The 19,326-nt window shown below is 39.7% G+C and overlaps 1 long non-coding RNA gene across 1 annotated transcript; it reads right to left on the bottom strand.

The window, feature by feature from the left end:
* Positions 1-5,227: 5,227 nt before the first annotated feature.
* On the bottom strand, positions 5,228-18,850 carry LOC145813960 (uncharacterized). Its single transcript, XR_014357449.1, has 2 exons — positions 17,427-18,850; positions 5,228-16,420 (listed from the first exon to the last, which is right to left on the bottom strand). It is a non-coding gene; the product is annotated as an uncharacterized LOC145813960 (long non-coding RNA).
* Between the last annotated feature and the right edge of the window lie 476 nt (positions 18,851-19,326).

The raw sequence follows: 19,326 nt of genomic DNA, 5'->3' as shown, positions 1-19,326 counted from the left end.
AGCATCCTCATTTACCTCCAAATCAACCCAATCTAGCACGTGAGAAGGGTCAGGTTCATACTTCCTAAGCATAGACACATGAAACACATTGTGAACCCCTGAAAGTTGTGGCTGTAAGGCTAATCGATATGCCACTTCCCCAATTCTCTCCAATATCTTGAAGGGCCAAAAAAAACCTCGGAGACAACTTTCCACTCTTACCGAATCTCATTAAACGCCGCCTGGGTGAGATCTTAAGGAACACATGACCACCCACTTCAAAAGGCAAAGGTCATCTCCTCTTATTGCCATAACTTTTCTGTCGGCTTTGGGCTGTAGCTAACCTTTTCCAAATGAGAGCAACTTTCTCGGTTGTCTCTTTAACAATATCCGGACCCAACAAAGGTACTGTAGACACCCCATTTTTGACCGACCTTAAGACTCAGACGTCATCGATTGAGCGCTCGGTGATTGCGCATGTTGTGCTTGTTTCGAGGTTTCAGAGTTCTTGGCTGAGAGCCTTGCTTCCACACCTCGGGACCCTTTGTACTTTAACTCGATCCGCGGACCAAGTCTTGTTTTCTCTTCTTGGAGGGAGGGAGAGGTCTTGTAGACTATCTCTCAGTGGTTGTAGGCTACTTTTCGTGGTCGTAGGCTACTGTTCCCATTTGGAGACTAGTTTCCGGTTTTCGGAGCCGTCGGCCGTGCGCCTCGGCTCAGGACCGCTTAACATTCTCCGTTTGGCACGGTTTTTGGAACAAACCTCGTTTCCTCTATCTAGAGGGACACTGTGGTCCGATAGACCACTTTTGCGATCGTACGCCACTTTTGAAGCTTGACAGCTGGTTTTCGGGGCTCCCGACCGCGCGTTTTGCCTCCCGAACCCTCGTCATGCATTCGTTTTGGTTTGTCTTGGGTACAAACCTTACTTTCCTTGTTTGGGAAGTGGTACAAGGGTGGGAGACCAGCTTTTATCCTTGGAGACCACTTTTCTCCCCGCCAGCCGATTTTCTAGTCGGGAAACTGGTTTTCTTGGTCTTTGGGTCACATTTTCTGGTTTCCCACCCCACCATTGGCTTGCTTTCAGTGTGGAGACCACCATTTCCCCTTGCCGACCTCTTTTTTTCCTGGGAGACCACTTTGGGTGGTCGACCGACCACTAAAAGTAGCAGGCCGACCACCTTTTCTGGTCGGCTGCTTTCCCCCTGTTTTGTCAGACTGAATGGATGCCAGCTGTGCGAGATGGAGGGCACAAACTGTATCCTCCATACACGTGTATGGAGGGATTGCATCCAAGTTTAGCTTCTCCAAGAAGCTTGAATCCTTTTTTTTTCTATAAGAGAGGGTCTCCCTCTCCATTCTAGAGGTTCTGATTTTTGCCTAAGGCACAAGTGTATATCTCCCTCTATATCTCTATATTTGGTGCCTAAAGTGTGTGTTGTTCTTCACCTTTACACCACAACTCTTAACCATACACCCCACCATTGAACTAAGGTTCTTGGAGGACCTTTTTGGAGGTTGAAAAGCTGGTTTTTGGTTCAAAAAATCTGCTGGTTTTGCTAAGCTTCAAGGATAACCTCTTTTCTCCCTTTTAAGCTTTGTTTTGGTCACTCTCTTAGCCATACTTGCATGCTTATTTGAGCTTTGTTTTCAACTAAAAAAAGCTTCATTTTTGAGCACTTAACATGTTTGTTTAAGGCCTCTTGGGTGCTGAGGGTCTCCTACCCTCTTGCATGCCTTGTTTGGCCTTGTTTTGTGCCATGCCTTAGGGCCTTTGAGCTAATCCTTGCTTGGCCTTTTAGCCACTAAAATCCAGTGGATTTTCAGTGGTTGGCATGTGGTTTTGAGGTCCTAAATTAGAGAGGGGTGGCCCTCTCTCGTTTTGTCTTGTTTACTTGCATTTTGGCCTATCAAAGGAGCATACATTTTCATACTTTCAAAGCTTGGTTTAGGCGCTTTTTGGTGACTTTTAGGGCCTGCCTAGACTTTTTCCATGGTTGGTTTGGTCACCCTTGGCATGCTTCTCATATGTGTAGTGTATTCCTATTTATGGCTCATCAAGGTAGCATGTCAATCTAGCATGTTTTAGCTCTATTTCAGTGGGTTTTTGGTCATCATTTGACATATCATGGCTCTGATTTTGGCTAGTTTGGTAACCTCTCACATGCTCCATATGCTTGTAGTGTAAATATTGTTTACTAGCTTGGTTCGCATGATGTTTTGGCTCTTTATTCTAGCACATTTTGGCTTTGCTCCAATATGGTTTTGTTCATATTTTGGGCTACCTTAGCTCTGTTTTGAGGCCTCTTGGTCGAATGATGCTTGCCATGCATGCTTGTGTAATAGCCTTGACTAGCTTTGAGTTTTGAGGTCTCTTGCATGCTTAACTCAAGATATTTGCATGTTTTGGCATCATTGGGAATGTTATTTCAGAGCATGTAGGGCTGCCATACTTCCATATTTTTCCACTCTTTAAGTGCTCTTTAGAGTTATGCTTTTATGCCCTATTTGTGAGCCATTGCATGAGCCCCATTTTTGTGCCTTTCAAAGCCATCATCCCAACTCATTTTGCTACTGTTTTGGCCTGCATAGGGTCTGTTTGGGGTTGGTTTGGTCATTTGAGCATCGCCTTGCATGTCTCTAGTGTAATATGCTTCACTAGCTTTCGATACTTGAGTCTTTCAACATGCATTGCGTGAGTTGTTTGCATGATTCGAAGTCATTTTGTATTCCATTTCAGTGCTGGTACACATGCCATTGTACTCCATGTTTCATCTTTTCAATGCTCTTGGAGAGTTGTATTTTGTGCCTTAGACTCAGGCCATTGCATTATGCATGTTTGTGTGTGTTTTGGTGCCTTGAGTTCATTGTGCATTGAGTATGCCATGTGGTTGCATGATTAGACATTGCATTTGTGCATGCCATATTCATTGTATTGTGTATGTTAGTTGCCACGTGTATTATGTATGCTAGTGTCATGAGCATTGTGTATGCCATGGAATTCATAGCATTGTGTATGCTAGTTGCATGTTCACATGTTTACCCCTTTGCATGTTTGCATGTCTTAGTTGTATTGCATTAAGTTGCATGATTGAGTCGCATTGTGCATGCCATGTTTGTTGCATTGTGTTTGGAATAAGCGTTAGTCCAAACACGGGAAACGATGCACGTTTCATACTTGAAGTGATGAAGCGTACCTCGATTCCCGGTCGCCGACACTCTTGACTATACATGACGGAGTTCTAGGCTTTAGGTGTTTGTATGTGCATTCATTCCATATTGAGTTGGCAATTCGGCCCCTCGGCCATCATGCATCGAGATGCGTGATTGGTGGCCCGAGGGCCGAGACCTAAACTCCCTTGAGCTTATGTAATGATAGGGAGAGTGGTCGCGCATACATGTGTTGCAAATACTTTGCCATGCCCTTTTCTTGCCCTCTGTTGTAGAAAACCAGAAACCAGCAGCAAAAACTGGTCGACCGACCAGATAAAGTGGCTGGCCGACCACTTTTTCTGGTTTTCCCCACAAAAAGTGGTTGGCCGGTGGTCTCCAAGGCCAATATCTGGTTGGTAGCATCCCTACAGATTCCCAAGGTGGAGTTTCATCTCTCTGGAGCTTGGTGCAAGTTTCTGAGATCAATTGCAAACAGAGGCAAATCGGGGCGTCGCGAGGGATTTCCGAACAAAGCGACTCGAGCATGCATGCATCCTTTGTCATCCAAAGCAGAGCTGAGGCAGCCTACATCATATAGTTTATATGCTTATTTAATTGCTAACTTAGTTAATTTGTTAATTAGTTAGAGTTGTGTAATAATTAGCTATAGCTTGTTATTCATTCTGTTGTGTAATAACTAGTTTAATTAGATTAGCTTAGATTAGCTAGTTGGTTCTGTATTATTCATTCGGACCCTCCGTCGAGAGGGCACAACTGTTGTAAATAAGTGTGCGTGTGTGTGATGCATGTCTTCCAACCTCCATTTCTTTCTCCCTTTTATTTACCAGCTTACGATGGTTAGATTTAAGGCATGTTTCAATTAGCATCCTTATGCTCGCATGTTTGCATCCATTCATTTGTCTTGCATGCATCGGGCTCGGCGCATCATACTAACTTCATTGTATTTCAATTCCTGTTTGAATACACGTATCAAATTGCATTTCACATGACATTTTAGAATAGCCGAGCCTATCTTAGTTGCATTTTGTATGTGTTGCATTAGGCATTCTTGACATAACTAGGATCATGCATTGATTTCTAACATAGCTTTTGTTTTGGCTTGGAGTACTCGGTAAGTGTTTATGCTTTAGTATCCTTGCATGTGTGTGACTGTCATGATAGCATACTTACCATGAGGCTAACTGCTTATGTGATATAACTGCCTGAATGCCTGTTGTAACATGCCCGGGGGGTACCCGCGCGCGTTAAACAGTTCGGACCCCCGAGATCTCTTTGATCTATTCTCACAAGTGTAATGTGAAACATAGATGAGAGTCCAGATTTGGCAACTTTTATTGAAAATCCATTTTATTGCAATTTTGTCAAAAATGGACTGCGTCATCAGATCTCAGAGTCGCCACCTAATATTTATTTTGGGAAAATTAGGAAACCCATAACTCGTGCCAAGGCCACTGTTCGTCGTAACCAAGGATGCTTGGCTCGGAACCTTAGGTATGAGAGGGGAAGGTCAATAATGAGCACCTCCGCCCACCCGATCAAAGATCGGCCTTTACTAACCATGATATGAATTTTATTTTATTTATATGTTCATGTTCTGATTAGTTAATAAATCCTAAAATTTACTATGTGAAGCATACAAGTATAGACTATGCCATTCATTTTGAAAGAGTTTTGACGATGTACAACCCAAATGAATTGAGTTTACAAGCATGAAAAATCAACATCATTCCAAATTAAGCGACACAACCTCCATCCACTGGCATTCATAGAGTTATATCACATAAGCAACTAGCCTCATGGTAGAATGCTAGACATAGTAAGAAAAACCCACACACACGGGATGCTAAAGCATAAAAACTCACATGTTTGATGTCCCACGAACAAGCTGCAAAACAAAATTAGTAAAATATGCATGATCTTATATACAAAACCCTAATACAATTCACTCATGAGATGCAACTAAAGATTCGGCTTCTAAAATATGATATGTGAATCATCTCAAGAACATGAGGTAGCGCACATAATCACATAGGAATTGATTAAATCCACAAATGCAAACTTAGCCGAATCAAGATGCATGAAACATGGATGCAAAGCATAACTATGATGAAAAATAAATATGATGTTTATGTACAAATAAAGAAAGCAAGTAAAAGAACGGGATAGAAAGAAGCGGGGCGGGGAATTATTACAACATTTTAAAGAATAATTACAAACCAAATTAGAGAGGGATGAGGAGAATATTACAACAAAATAAAAACCTCACAATACACTCAAAATAAAATAAATAAATAAAATAAAAGCTTCATGTTCTTTAGAACCGCTGGTGGAAATTGGTCAATATTGGGAGATTACGCCATCTTGTTCGGAAGAAGCTAACCGACCGGCCAAATAGGCCGGCCGGCGAACTAGGCCAAGCAAAACCTGTCTTGTTGCGAAACCAAGAAAAGGAACAAACAAAAAATATGTAGGTGGCTCAACTAACCACTACCGGTTAGATTAAAAAAAAGAAAATAAATATAAAATAAAATAAAAAAAGTGCAAACTCACAACATAAACCTAAAGTAATAAAACAAATATAAGATAGAACATGCAAAATTACAACAAAACTAAAATGAGACTAATACACGAAAAAAATAAATATGAGGTAAAACATGCAAGATTACAACAAAACTAATATGAAATTAAAGTATGCGAATAAAAATAAATAAATAAATAATTATGAGCTAAACAAACCACTAGGATTATAACAACACACTATGAAATATAAAGTAAGAAAATAAATATGAGATAAACAAACCACTTGGATTATAACAAAACACAATGAAATAAGAAGCAAGAATATAAATAGAAGATATAAAATATAAGAAAATGAAAGATTAAAAATTCACCTTCCAAAGAAAGATTGAACTTCTTGATTTCCAAACTTCCTCTTGATCACCCTCAAGTGTAGGAAGTGTGTTCTCAAATCCTCAATTCGAAATTATGGAGTTTATGGAGTTTGTGGTATGGAAAGTGGCTAACTCTCTAGTTTTTCTCACTTTCAATAACTAAACATTCTTCCTTATGATCGAGGCGATTGATCTTTGGCTATATCAGAATTTTTTGAGTGGTTTTGGTGTATGGAAATGAGGAATTTCAGTAGCTATGGAAGGTATGGGGTGTATATGGAAGATAGGAATATTTTTGGCTAAACAACTCAAATTTTCTCTCTTTTTTCACTCTTTTCTCTCTCCTTTCACTTCAATTTCGTGGTCCTCCTCATCTCTTACAATATGATCATTCTATATAGGCGGAGAGTAAAGGTCAAAAAGAAGGTGGGAGACAAGGTGGGAGACAAGAATGTGATAGGAGGGCAAATTTTCAAGGTGGTTGCATGGGATACTCCTTTATGGATGCAAACAAAATATCTTTTTGATTATGGAGGATGATTAGGTATAATGGAGGATGAGTGGATGCACTTGAATGGCTCAAAAAATGGGTAAATGGGTTGTCCCAACCGAACCAAAACCAGGAAAAAATGGGCTATTGTTGTTTTGGGTCGAATCAACAAAATCTGCTTTTAAGCCCAACTTCAAATGGGCATATCTCCCCCATATGGACTTGGTTTTAGGCAGTTCTTTAGTCCAAATTGAAGCCCCAGAAGTCTACTTTCCAATGGTGGTGGACTCACATTTAAATTCCAAGTGTACAAATAGATATGCCTAATTTAGTGAAGGCTGTCTCGGGCTAGATCAACAAAATCTGCTCTTAAGCTCAACTTCAAATGGGCATATCTCCCTTATTTGGACTTGGTCTAAGGTGGTTCTTGGGTCTAAATTGAAGCCCCAGAAGTCTAATTTCTAATGGTGGTAGCCTCACATTTAAATTCCAATTGTAAAAATAGAAATGCCTAATTTAGTGAAGACTGCTCATTTCCTTCTTAATGATTTGATACTCATCCTTTTCCTAAACCAGCTTTCTTTCATCCCCTCCTATTTCCTTCAACTCCAAACCTATAAAGAAGATATTTTTAAATATTTTTCAAAAATTTCACCTCCCTTCCATTTATTTCCACTTTGTCCTTACTCGGTTTACTGAAAAGTGCAATATTTTAATCGAAATGGAAGCCTCGGGACATCGTAGAAACATTTAAAAAAAACATATTTTGAAAAGAGGGTTTTAAGGTCTAAAATAGTTTGGCCAAAAAAATGGGTGAAGGTTGGGATTAAAACTTAAATTCCATCTTTCTTACTGAGAATTTTGTGAGAAACACATTCTAATTGTCATCATCGGGTAATCAAAAGAAAGCGCCCGAGTCTTAGGGCCGGTCAAAATGGGGTGTCTACAGTTGCCCCTCTTTGACAGAGCTCAAAGTCATTTCATGACGTGAGTGAATGTCAAAGCCCAAAGACGACCCTTTTGACAAGGCCGTAAGACTTGGGCAAACAAACAAGATGCAATGCAAGTGGTTGAACCCGAAGGTTGCCTACGTATCCTTTTGCAAGGAATCAAACCAGCGTAGTTCAGGGGCAGAATGGAAGTGACATGCTCAAAATGCAGTTTGAAGGTTGGACTTACACGCTTTGCGAAGCCAGTTGTTTGAAAATTCATGATTATGCAATGCAATACAATGCCATGGAGTGATGATAAAGATATGAAGATGACAACAATGAAGAGGCAAGCTTCGTGCAAATGATATGAAACATAACAGGGGGTGCATTGCATTAAATGTGCCACAAAATCACATGCAAATGTGTCACAACATAATTTTAACCGAGTGAAACAACAGCCTAACGCGTCTCACGCGAAAGGAGGAAAGATGGTGTAAACACCAGACGCACTTGATGTTTTTAACCGAGTAAACTTGCAATCCCAACGCGTTTCACGCGATAGGAGGAATGGCGGTATAACCAACAAGCGTACCTAATCGTATTTTATACGGAAAGGGGGAAGGTTTTAACCAAGTAGAAAATGACAATGGTGTAACCAACAAGCGTATCTCAACATATTTTATACGGAGAGAGGGAAGGTTTTAACCAGAGAAAATGACAATGGTGTAACCAACAGGCGTATCTCAACGTATTTTATACGAAGAGAGGGAAGGTTTTAACCAAAGAGAATGACAATGGTGTAACCAACAGGCGTACCTAACCGTATTTTATACGGAGAGGGGGAAGGTTTTAACCAAGAAGAACAACAATGGTGTAACCAACAGGCATACCTAACCGTATTTTATACGGAGAGGGGAAAGGTTTTAACCAAGTAGAAAATGACAATGGTATAACCAATAGGCGTATCTCAACGTATTTTATACGGAGAGAGGGAAGGTTTTAACCAGAGAAAATGACAATGGTGTAACCAACAGGCGTATCTCAACGTATTTTATACGAAGAGAGGGAAGGTTTTAACCAATGAGAATGACAATGGTGTAACCAACAGGCGTACCTAACCGTATTTTATACGGAGAGGGGGAAGGTTTTAACCAAGTAAAAAATGACAATGGTGTAACCAACAGGCGTATCTCAACGTATTTTATATGAAGAGAGGGAAGGTTTTAACCAGAGAAAATGACAATGGTGTAACCAACAGGCGTATCTCAACGTATTTTATACGGAGAGAGGGAAGGTTTTAACCCGAGAAAATGACAATGGTGTAATCAACAGGCGTATCTCAACGTATTTTATACGGAGAGAGGGAAGGTTTTAACCAAGGAGAACAACAATGGTGTAACCAACAGGCGTACCTAACCGTATTTTATACGGAGAGGGGGAAGGTTTTAACCAGAGAAAATGACATCCTAACACGTTTCACGTAAAAGGAGTAAAGGTGGATTCGAAATCCAAACGCATCTCATGCAAGTGGAAGAAGGTATGGTAGAATGACAAGGGGTAACCTCTACATGTAGGAGCCACCGATGCCGCTTTTATTCCTGATCATATTCACAACTTTCCCTATTCTCCAATGGGGTGACAGACTAGGTTGGTTCAGTATCCAGAATTGAGGTGCATACATGCTACCTCAACCTATGGGGCTGCCATACAGATTTCAAGCTGGGGATACACCCCTGGGTATTTAAACCAGACTTTAATCTCGGAAATTCCAAACCTTTTTCATTCTAGGCATTGCCATTTGAACTCTAGTTTCCACCGTCGCAGTTGGTCTCATAGGAACTCATTGCAAACACAGGCAGGTGGTTATACCGGATCACCTGAAGTCGTTCGGGCACGACAAACACCAAAGGAATTGCACCTTTAGAGGATTTAAGGTCTCCTAGACCAAGGGAGTGCACAAGATGGTGTAATGCGCAAGATTGTGCGATTAAATTGAAATTGTACAAGACAGTGTGATGGAATCAAAATTGTGCGGTAGGTGCTTTATTGTGCGTTAGATGCATAGAATGTAAGGAGGAAAGATGGTGTAAACACCAGGCACACCTGCTGTTTTTAACCGATTTGCAATCCTAACGCGTCTCACGCGAGAGGAGAAGAGGTGGTGTAAACAGACAGGCTCATCTGCTATTTTTAACCGATTTGGGTGGTGTAAACAGACAGGCTCACCTGACTGTATTCTAACCGGGGTGATGTAAACAGACAGACTCACCTGACTGTATTCTAACCGGGGTGGTGTTAACAGACAGGCTCACCTGACTGTATTTTAACCGGGGTGGTGTAAACAGATAGGCACACCTGACTGTTTTTAACCGATTTGAGTGAATGCGCAGAATAGCGTAATGAAGCACAATGCAGGTGCACAAGACAGTGCGATATGGGTGAATGCGCAAGATAGCACAATACGGGTGCACAAGACAGTGCAAGTGGGGGGTGCATAAGATAGTGCGATGTAGGGATGCACAAGATAGTGCGATTGAATTGGATGCACAAGACAGTGCGATGCCCAAGACAGGGCGATTGAATTTGATGATGCACAAGATAGTGCGATGCCCAAGACAGTATGATGCCCAAGACAGGGTGGGCGATTGAATTTGATGATGCACAAGACAGTGCGATTGAATTTAATGCACAAGACAGTGCGATACCCAAGACAGGGCGATTGAATTTGACGATGCACAAGACAGTGCTATTGAATTTGATAATGCACAAGACAGTGCGATTGAATTTGATGCACAAGACAGTGCGATGCCCAAGACAGGGCGATTGAATTTGATGATGCACAAGACAGTGCGATGCCCAAGACAGGGCGATTGAATCTGATGATACACAAGACAGTGCGATGCCCAAGACATGGCAATTGAATTTGATGATGCACAAGATAGTGCGATTGAATTTGATGATGCACAAGACAGTGCGATGCCCAAGACAGGGCGATTGAATCTGATGCATTTATGTGGTAGGTGCATGAAGTGAGATTATTGTGCGATAGATGCACAGAATGAAAGAAGGAATTGTATGTTCGAACCAAATAGCATATACATATACCATGTATAGACAAAATACATACAAATACGACAATATACACAGACATGCATATACGGTATACATATATTCATATACAGACAAAAATACACACAGATATGTACATACGGTATACATATATACATCTACAGATATATACATATACAGATATGTACAGACATATACAAAGACATACGGATATATACATAGATATATACGGTATATGACAGCGTGCGTACACAAAACACACAAAAAGAAAGGATAAACACAAAATGCATGGATACGGGGGTTCGGCCCTCTGATCTTAAGCTTAGTTTCCTAGTCCTCAACCACTGAGCCGAACCACTGAACCAAACCACTCTTGTGACAAAATATGCAAACAAATATATATATATATATATATGTAGGTATACGAGACATATATATATATATATATATAACCAAAAGAAAACAAAAGAAACATTTGTTGTGGGATTCGAACCCCTGACCTCGGGCTCAGCCTTCCATCCTTCAAACATCGAATCAGACCACTTCACCAAGCCACTCTTGTGACAAAAATAGTCGAATAAATGTATATAATACATAAATATACAATACATATACATATATATATATATGTAATTCTCCCTCCTCTCCTATTTTTGTCTCACTCTCTCTTCCGTCATCTTCTTCGAGCGTTGTGTCTGGCGCACAATTTCAACAATCGCGGCGCCTGATCGACAGGCTATCCAGTCCTGCCCCGATTGTCAATGATCGTCTTGAGCCTTCCTCCCTCTTTGTCTTCTTCTTTGGCTTCATCCTCTTCTTAAGTTGAGGCCTGCGAAAGAGAGAGGCAGAGCAAAAGCCTGTAAACTTTCTCTGTCACCACTCTGCAACCTCTTTCTTTTGCATTACTCTTCTCTGCCATGGCCTCTTCACAAGGTTCTCTCACTCTTTTTCCAGACCTAAACGAGTCTACGATAGAGATGACCAATTTCGACTCCCCTGAACCTCAACCACGAGCTCCTCCTCCTTCTCCTGTTTTTAACTTTCCAGTGATGTCAGTTGAACAAATCATGGCGGCACAATCTGACATCGAAGCAAACTCGTATACGCTGAGGTCATGTGTGGAGACTATGACAGCGGTCTCCAACTTGTCTCGACAACTGCAGAACAGGACATGTGAAGTACATCAGTTACACGCACAACTCTCCCTTCTTCAACGTATGTACAAAGACGCTCGAGTAGAAATTAGTGCGCTGAAAAAGCAGAACAAAGAGCTGAAACGACTGACAACCTCTGTGACTCGATTCGGAGTTTCTTCGCACAACCAATTTGATAGCCGACGGGGAATAATCTCCTTTGGAAACTCTGCCAAGGCCGAGGCAGAGTCTTCAAAAGCTTCGAAGGAGTAAAGATGAAATGAGGCAGCTGATGGTAAAGTCAGGCAACGAAGTTGTGTGCAAATGAAGCCGGTTGCAATCTTCGCTGCCGGGTTGTTGCCGGAGAAGAAAGAAGAAAAAGATTCCTCTCTCTCTCTTTGTTTTTTTTTTTGTGTTTTTTGTGTTTTTTTTTTGTTGAATCTCTGTAATCGGAGATGTCCTCCCCTGACTTCAATAAAACCAGTTTCTTTTTTTGCTCATCACTAGCATGACTGGCATATCACTTTAAGCTTGAAAACAATTTGTTTGATTGAATTTGAGAATGATTGAATTTTTGAACTCTGAATTAGACATTGACTCTTTACTGACCTGAATCAACAAATGACCTAACGAACTAAAAAAAAAGAAGCAAATTAATCCAAACACACTTATATACACTGACTAGTATAAATACACCGACTGGTATAAATATACTGACTGGTATGAAAGGAACATCCTTATATACACTGACTGGTATGAATACCCTGATTGGTATGAATACACACTTATATATACTGAATAGTTGACTCGAGTGGTGGAGAAGATAGAATCTTCGACTCGACTATGCCCCTAGTTCATTGCCTTCCCTTTTTTTTGTCTCTTGATTTTTTTGTAAACATGTTTTGATCAACATAAGAGTTAGATTAGCATACTTATTCCATTTTCTGTTTTGAAATCACATAAGCTAAGCTGTGAGCACTAAAAATTTTCCCTTTTTAAATCCAAAGAATGGTCCAAGTTTTGAAAAAATGGAATAATTTTTGAGAAAATCAGTCAACTTCATTCAAATTAATCAAAACCTATTTTTGCAAATGGCCACTACTCAAACAACATGGGATCAACCATCGGGGTGCATAGTCCCAAACCAGATAATCAAAGGTGATATCTGAACCAAGCCAACCGAACCAAGCCAATCCGAACCGAATGAAGTCGAGCAAAACCAGACCAGACCGAACCGAACCGCCAAATCGAATCGAACCGAATTGAACCAAGTTAAATCAAACCAATTGAACTGAGCAGAACAAAGATACACCAATCAAACACGGATAGGACAACCAAGTCGACTAAAGACACACCAAGCAAACATGGACGAGATGAATGAGTTGAAAAATTATTAGGGCCAAACTTCAAGATGAAGCTACCTACGTATCCTCAAGATAGGAATCAGGCCATCGTAGTTCCGGCTGAGGGTCACTCGGGTATTGACACTCTCCTTTTGTGCTCTAACTTTTTCCAAAGCCGCCCTTTCGGGTTTTCAACCTTGCGAGCTTTTCATTTTTTCATTTTTCTATTTTTTTTATTTTTTATTTTTTATTTTTTATTTTTATTTTATTTTTTTTTGTTCATTTCATTTTTTTTTCTATATATTTTTTTTGTTTTTCTGCTTTAACTTTTGCATGGGTCGCCCTTCCGGGTTTTTAGCCCAGCGAGCCTCTCAAGGGTTATTTTTATTTTAACTTGACCATGTTGATTGGGTGTGAAATCTCTAGGCCATCTATAAGAACGACTGCTACACTTGACCAGTAGATATGATGATGTAGGGACTAGACTAAATGGGTCTGAATTTGCCCCTAGTGTTGCCCCTAGTGTAGTGGATAGGAACCCGACTGTCCTTCAATAATAAAATTCATTCTCTCAAATTATGGGTTTTGCCTTTCTATGCGGTCTTCTTTGGGAAACGATTCAGTTTTAACTCTTTGATCATATCCAACCTTTCCTAGTTTAACGGCTGCTTCAAATCTGAATCACATCCGACCTTCTTGCCCCTAGTTCAAGGGTTGCTTCCAATCTGAATCACTGGCCCTACATAGTTTTGGCTAAGGTTCACTCGGGTATTGACACTCTCCTTTTATGCTCTAACTTTTGCCAAAGCCGCCCTTTTCGGGTTTTCAACCTTGCGAGCTTTTCATTTTTCTTTTTATTTTTATTTATTTTTTTGTGCTCTAACTTTTGCCTGGGTCGCTCTTCCGAGTTTTCAACCCAGCGAGCCTCTCAAGGGTGGTACCTTATTGCCCCTAGTTTAAGGGCTGCCTCCATTTCAGCTATCCAAGCCTCATACTTTTACCCCTAGTTCAAGGGCTGTTTCAAATTGATATCATATTCTCTGCCCTGAGTTCGAGGTCTGTTTCCAATCTGGATCACATCATTGCCTCTAGTTCAAGGGCTATTTCCAATCTAAATCATATTCGACCTTATTGCCCCTAGTTGAAGGGCTGCCTCCATTTGAATCACATCATGGCCCCTAGTTCAAGGGCTATTTCCAATTCGGCTATGCAAGCCTTACACTTTGAATGATCATTGAATACTTCGAATCAAGGTTTGAAAGCTAAGGAGCTAAGGAGGTCGGACCACGAGTCAAGAGGGATCTTATGCTATATAATCAATTCCAAGCATGTCTTCGTAGGACCACGCAAAAACAGTTTTTGAAATCTTTTAACAAAGTGACTAATCACCCGTACTCTTACGAAGATAAGATAGAACCAATTTGGAAAGCTAGGATCATTCTCAGTACCCACATTAACAAAAATGATTTTATTCATCAAAGGCTTAGCACACCTCTCTTCTTCTCAGTTGATCAAAATTTGCAAATCCCGAGGAAATTCTTCCTCTTTGTTTTCATCAGAGTTTTGGAAAAAGTTTTGAAAAACTTTGGTCAATGCAATGAATTAAGGCACAGAGAAGTAGGCAGACTTTATGGCATTTTGTTTTTTTGTTTTTCTGTTTATTGAAAAGAGACTATGACTCAGCAATGGCAACAGACTTTTGACAACATACTCAAAAGAAAATGACAAAGAGGACCTAGACAGGACAGAAATGTCTAGGTTAGCACTATCGAAATCAACAGACTCTGACTCATTAGGCTGACTCGAGCCTGACTCTACAAACTTGGTGGAGTCAAACTTAGACTCAATACTCAATTTAGAACTCAGAATAAAACCATTCTCAATTTTGCTAGTCAAAGTGTGGGCCAGCCACAACATTCAAAATAAATTGCTAGTCAAAGTGTGGGCCAGCCACAACATTCAAAATAAAGCTCATGCAATCAACAGGTGGTCACTCCCCAATCACAGAGATGGTCAACTTTGTGGGATATCGGCATTTTTTTTTTTAACAAATTTTTTTTTTTTTTTTTTGATTTTATGTTTTTGTTATTTTTTTGTTTTTGAAGTAATGGTGCTAAACTGAACAGCTTGAGCCACTCATTCGAATTTGAGAACCCCTGTATAGATCCAATACATTACACATAAAGCAGGAAAGAGAACAAACACCCCCAAAGAGGGTAGGGTTATCTTGTCCTAGCTTGGAATGATCTAGGGTTTCACTATTCACACAAGCGGTATCATACATCCTAGAAATGGGAAAGCATCCTGTCCTAATTTGAAAGGTACTATAGCTCACTATATGTACAAGGTTGGCTCTACTTTACGGGTTGAAGCCAAGGTGACGTTACCAAAGAGTCCTTTGGGTCATAACCAATAAAGATCCCAGGAAATCAGAAGAGTCAAATAGCCTCTCTTCGGAGTCTGAGAACCTTAGATAGCAAAGCTAGATAGCAGGGCTACATAGCAAAGCTACCCTTTTGACAAATCTCAAAAAGTTACAACACAAGGCCTCTAAAGTATCATAAAAATAGGTGTAGTGTCACAAAAAGCTTACCTGTGCTCCCACCAGTATCTGGGCAACACAAGGACTTGAAGTGCACCAATGAATGCAATGCAATGAACATATAATTGAAAATAAAGGTCATATCATGGAGTTCGAGTCAAGGTTTCATAAAATCCCCAGCAGAGTCACCAGAAACTGTAACATGCCCGGGGGGTACCCGCGCGCGTTAAACAGTTCGGACCCCCGAGATCTCTTTGATCTATTCTCACAAGTGCAATGTGAAACATAGATGAGAGTCCAGATTTGGCAACTTTTATTGAAAATCCATTTTATTGCAATTTTGTCAAAAATGGACTGCGTCATCAGATCTCAGAGTCGCCACCTAATATTTATTTTGGGAAAATTAGGAAACCCATAACTCGTGCCAAGGCCACTGTTCGTCGTAACCAAGGATGCTTGGCTCGGAACCTTAGGTATGAGAGGGGAAGGTCAATAATGAGCACCTCCGCCCACCCGATCAAAGATCGGCCTTTACTAACCATGATATGAATTTTATTTTATTTATATGTTCATGTTCTGATTAGTTAATAAATCCTAAAATTTACTATGTGAAGCATACAAGTATAGACTATGCCATTCATTTTGAAAGAGTTTTGACGATGTACAACCCAAATGAATTGAGTTTACAAGCATGAAAAATCAACATCATTCCAAATTAAGCGACACAACCTCCATCCACTGGCATTCATAGAGTTATATCACATAAGCAACTAGCCTCATGGTAGAATGCTAGACATAGTAAGAAAAACCCACACACACGGGATGCTAAAGCATAAAAACTCACATGTTTGATGTCCCACGAACAAGCTGCAAAACAAAATTAGTAAAATATGCATGATCTTATATACAAAACCCTAATACAATTCACTCATGAGATGCAACTAAAGATTCGGCTTCTAAAATATGATATGTGAATCATCTCAAGAACATGAGGTAGCGCACATAATCACATAGGAATTGATTAAATCCACAAATGCAAACTTAGCCGAATCAAGATGCATGAAACATGGATGCAAAGCATAACTATGATGAAAAATAAATATGATGTTTATGTACAAATAAAGAAAGCAAGTAAAAGAACGGGATAGAAAGAAGCGGGGCGGGGAATTATTACAACATTTTAAAGAATAATTACAAACCAAATTAGAGAGGGATGAGGAGAATATTACAACAAAATAAAAACCTCACAATACACTCAAAATAAAATAAATAAATAAAATAAAAGCTTCATGTTCTTTAGAACCGCTGGTGGAAATTGGTCAATATTGGGAGATTACGCCATCTTGTTCGGAAGAAGCTAACCGACCGGCCAAATAGGCCGGCCGGCGAACTAGGCCAAGCAAAACCTGTCTTGTTGCGAAACCAAGAAAAGGAACAAACAAAAAATATGTAGGTGGCTCAACTAACCACTACCGGTTAGATTAAAAAAAAGAAAATAAATATAAAATAAAATAAAAAAAGTGCAAACTCACAACATAAACCTAAAGTAATAAAACAAATATAAGATAGAACATGCAAAATTACAACAAAACTAAAATGAGACTAATACACGAAAAAAATAAATATGAGGTAAAACATGCAAGATTACAACAAAACTAATATGAAATTAAAGTATGCGAATAAAAATAAATAAATAAATAATTATGAGCTAAACAAACCACTAGGATTATAACAACACACTATGAAATATAAAGTAAGAAAATAAATATGAGATAAACAAACCACTTGGATTATAACAAAACACAATGAAATAAGAAGCAAGAATATAAATAGAAGATATAAAATATAAGAAAATGAAAGATTAAAAATTCACCTTCCAAAGAAAGATTGAACTTCTTGATTTCCAAACTTCCTCTTGATCACCCTCAAGTGTAGGAAGTGTGTTCTCAAATCCTCAATTCGAAATTATGGAGTTTATGGAGTTTGTGGTATGGAAAGTGGCTAACTCTCTAGTTTTTCTCACTTTCAATAACTAAACATTCTTCCTTATGATCGAGGCGATTGATCTTTGGCTATATCAGAATTTTTTGAGTGGTTTTGGTGTATGGAAATGAGGAATTTCAGTAGCTATGGAAGGTATGGGGTGTATATGGAAGATAGGAATATTTTTGGCTAAACAACTCAAATTTTCTCTCTTTTTTCACTCTTTTCTCTCTCCTTTCACTTCAATTTCGTGGTCCTCCTCATCTCTTACAATATGATCATTCTATATAGGCGGAGAGTAAAGGTCAAAAAGAAGGTGGGAGACAAGGTGGGAGACAAGAATGTGATAGGAGGGCAAATTTTCAAGGTGGTTGCATGGGATACTCCTTTATGGATGCAAACAAAATATCTTTTTGACTATGGAGGATGATTAGGTATAATGGAGGATGAGTGGATGCACTTGAATGGCTCAAAAAATGGGTAAATGGGTTGTCCCAACCGAACCAAAACCAGGAAAAAATGGGCTATTGTTGTTTTGGGTCGAATCAACAAAATCTGCTTTTAAGCCCAACTTCAAATGGGCATATCTCCCCCATATGGACTTGGTTTTAGGCAGTTCTTTAGTCCAAATTGAAGCCCCAGAAGTCTACTTTCCAATGGTGGTGGACTCACATTTAAATTCCAAGTGTACAAATAGATATGCCTAATTTAGTGAAGGCTGTCTCGGGCTAGATCAACAAAATCTGCTCTTAAGCTCAACTTCAAATGGGCATATCTCCCTTATTTGGACTTGGTCTAAGGTGGTTCTCGGGTCTAAATTGAAGCCCCAGAAGTCTAATTTCTAATGGTGGTAGCCTCACATTTAAATTCCAATTGTAAAAACAGAAATGCCTAATTTAGTGAAGACTGCTCATTTCCTTCTTAATGATTTGATACTCATCCTTTTCCTAAACCAGCTTTCTTTCATCCCCTCCTATTTCCTTCAACTCCAAACCTATAAAGAAGATATTTTTAAATATTTTTCAAAAATTTCACCTCCCTTCCATTTATTTCCACTTTGTCCTTACTCGGTTTACTGAAAAGTGCAATATTTTAATCGAAATGGAAGCCTCGGGACATCGTAGAAACATTTAAAAAAAACATATTTTGAAAAGAGGGTTTTAAGGTCTAAAATAGTTTGGCCAAAAAAATGGGTGAAGGTTGGGATTAAAACTTAAATTCCATCTTTCTTACTGAGAATTTTGTGAGAAACACATTCTAATTGTCATCATCGGGTAATCAAAAGAAAGCGCCCGAGTCTTAGGGCCGGTCAAAATGGGGTGTCTACACCTGTGGGTGGAGGTTGGATTACTTGAATTGGAACAATTCATTGATTACGAGTTTTAAGCCCACTTGAGAGTGGCAAAATAATGTTTTCCTAAGCCCACTTGAGGGTGGCAAAATCCGCATTTTAGCCTACTTGCGAGTAGCAAATCGTTTTCAAAACAAACAAATATGAGATGTTTTGTTCCAACTTAGGCGATTCAGTCTATACTTGTATGCTGTGCGCATCACATAGTAATTCTAGCTAATAAACCAAAATAAGAACACATGTGTTTTCAAAAACAAGATATCATGCTTAGTACAGGTCGATCTTTGATTGGGCGAGCGGGGATGCTCATTGCATGACCTTCCCCAATCGTACCCAAGTTCCCGAGCCGAGGCAACTTTGGTGATGACGGACACGTGGCCTTAGGTAGCGAGTCAGGGTTTCCTAAATTTTCCTAAAATAAAATATTTAGGTGGCGACT

Source organism: Camellia sinensis, chromosome 15, assembly GCF_055761805.1.
Source record: "Camellia sinensis isolate YWXY chromosome 15, ASM5576180v1, whole genome shotgun sequence".
Classification (NCBI taxonomy): Eukaryota; Viridiplantae; Streptophyta; class Magnoliopsida; order Ericales; family Theaceae; genus Camellia; species Camellia sinensis.
The sequence above is the reverse complement of the archived record's forward strand: the minus strand, read 5'-3'. Positions and strand labels throughout refer to the sequence as shown.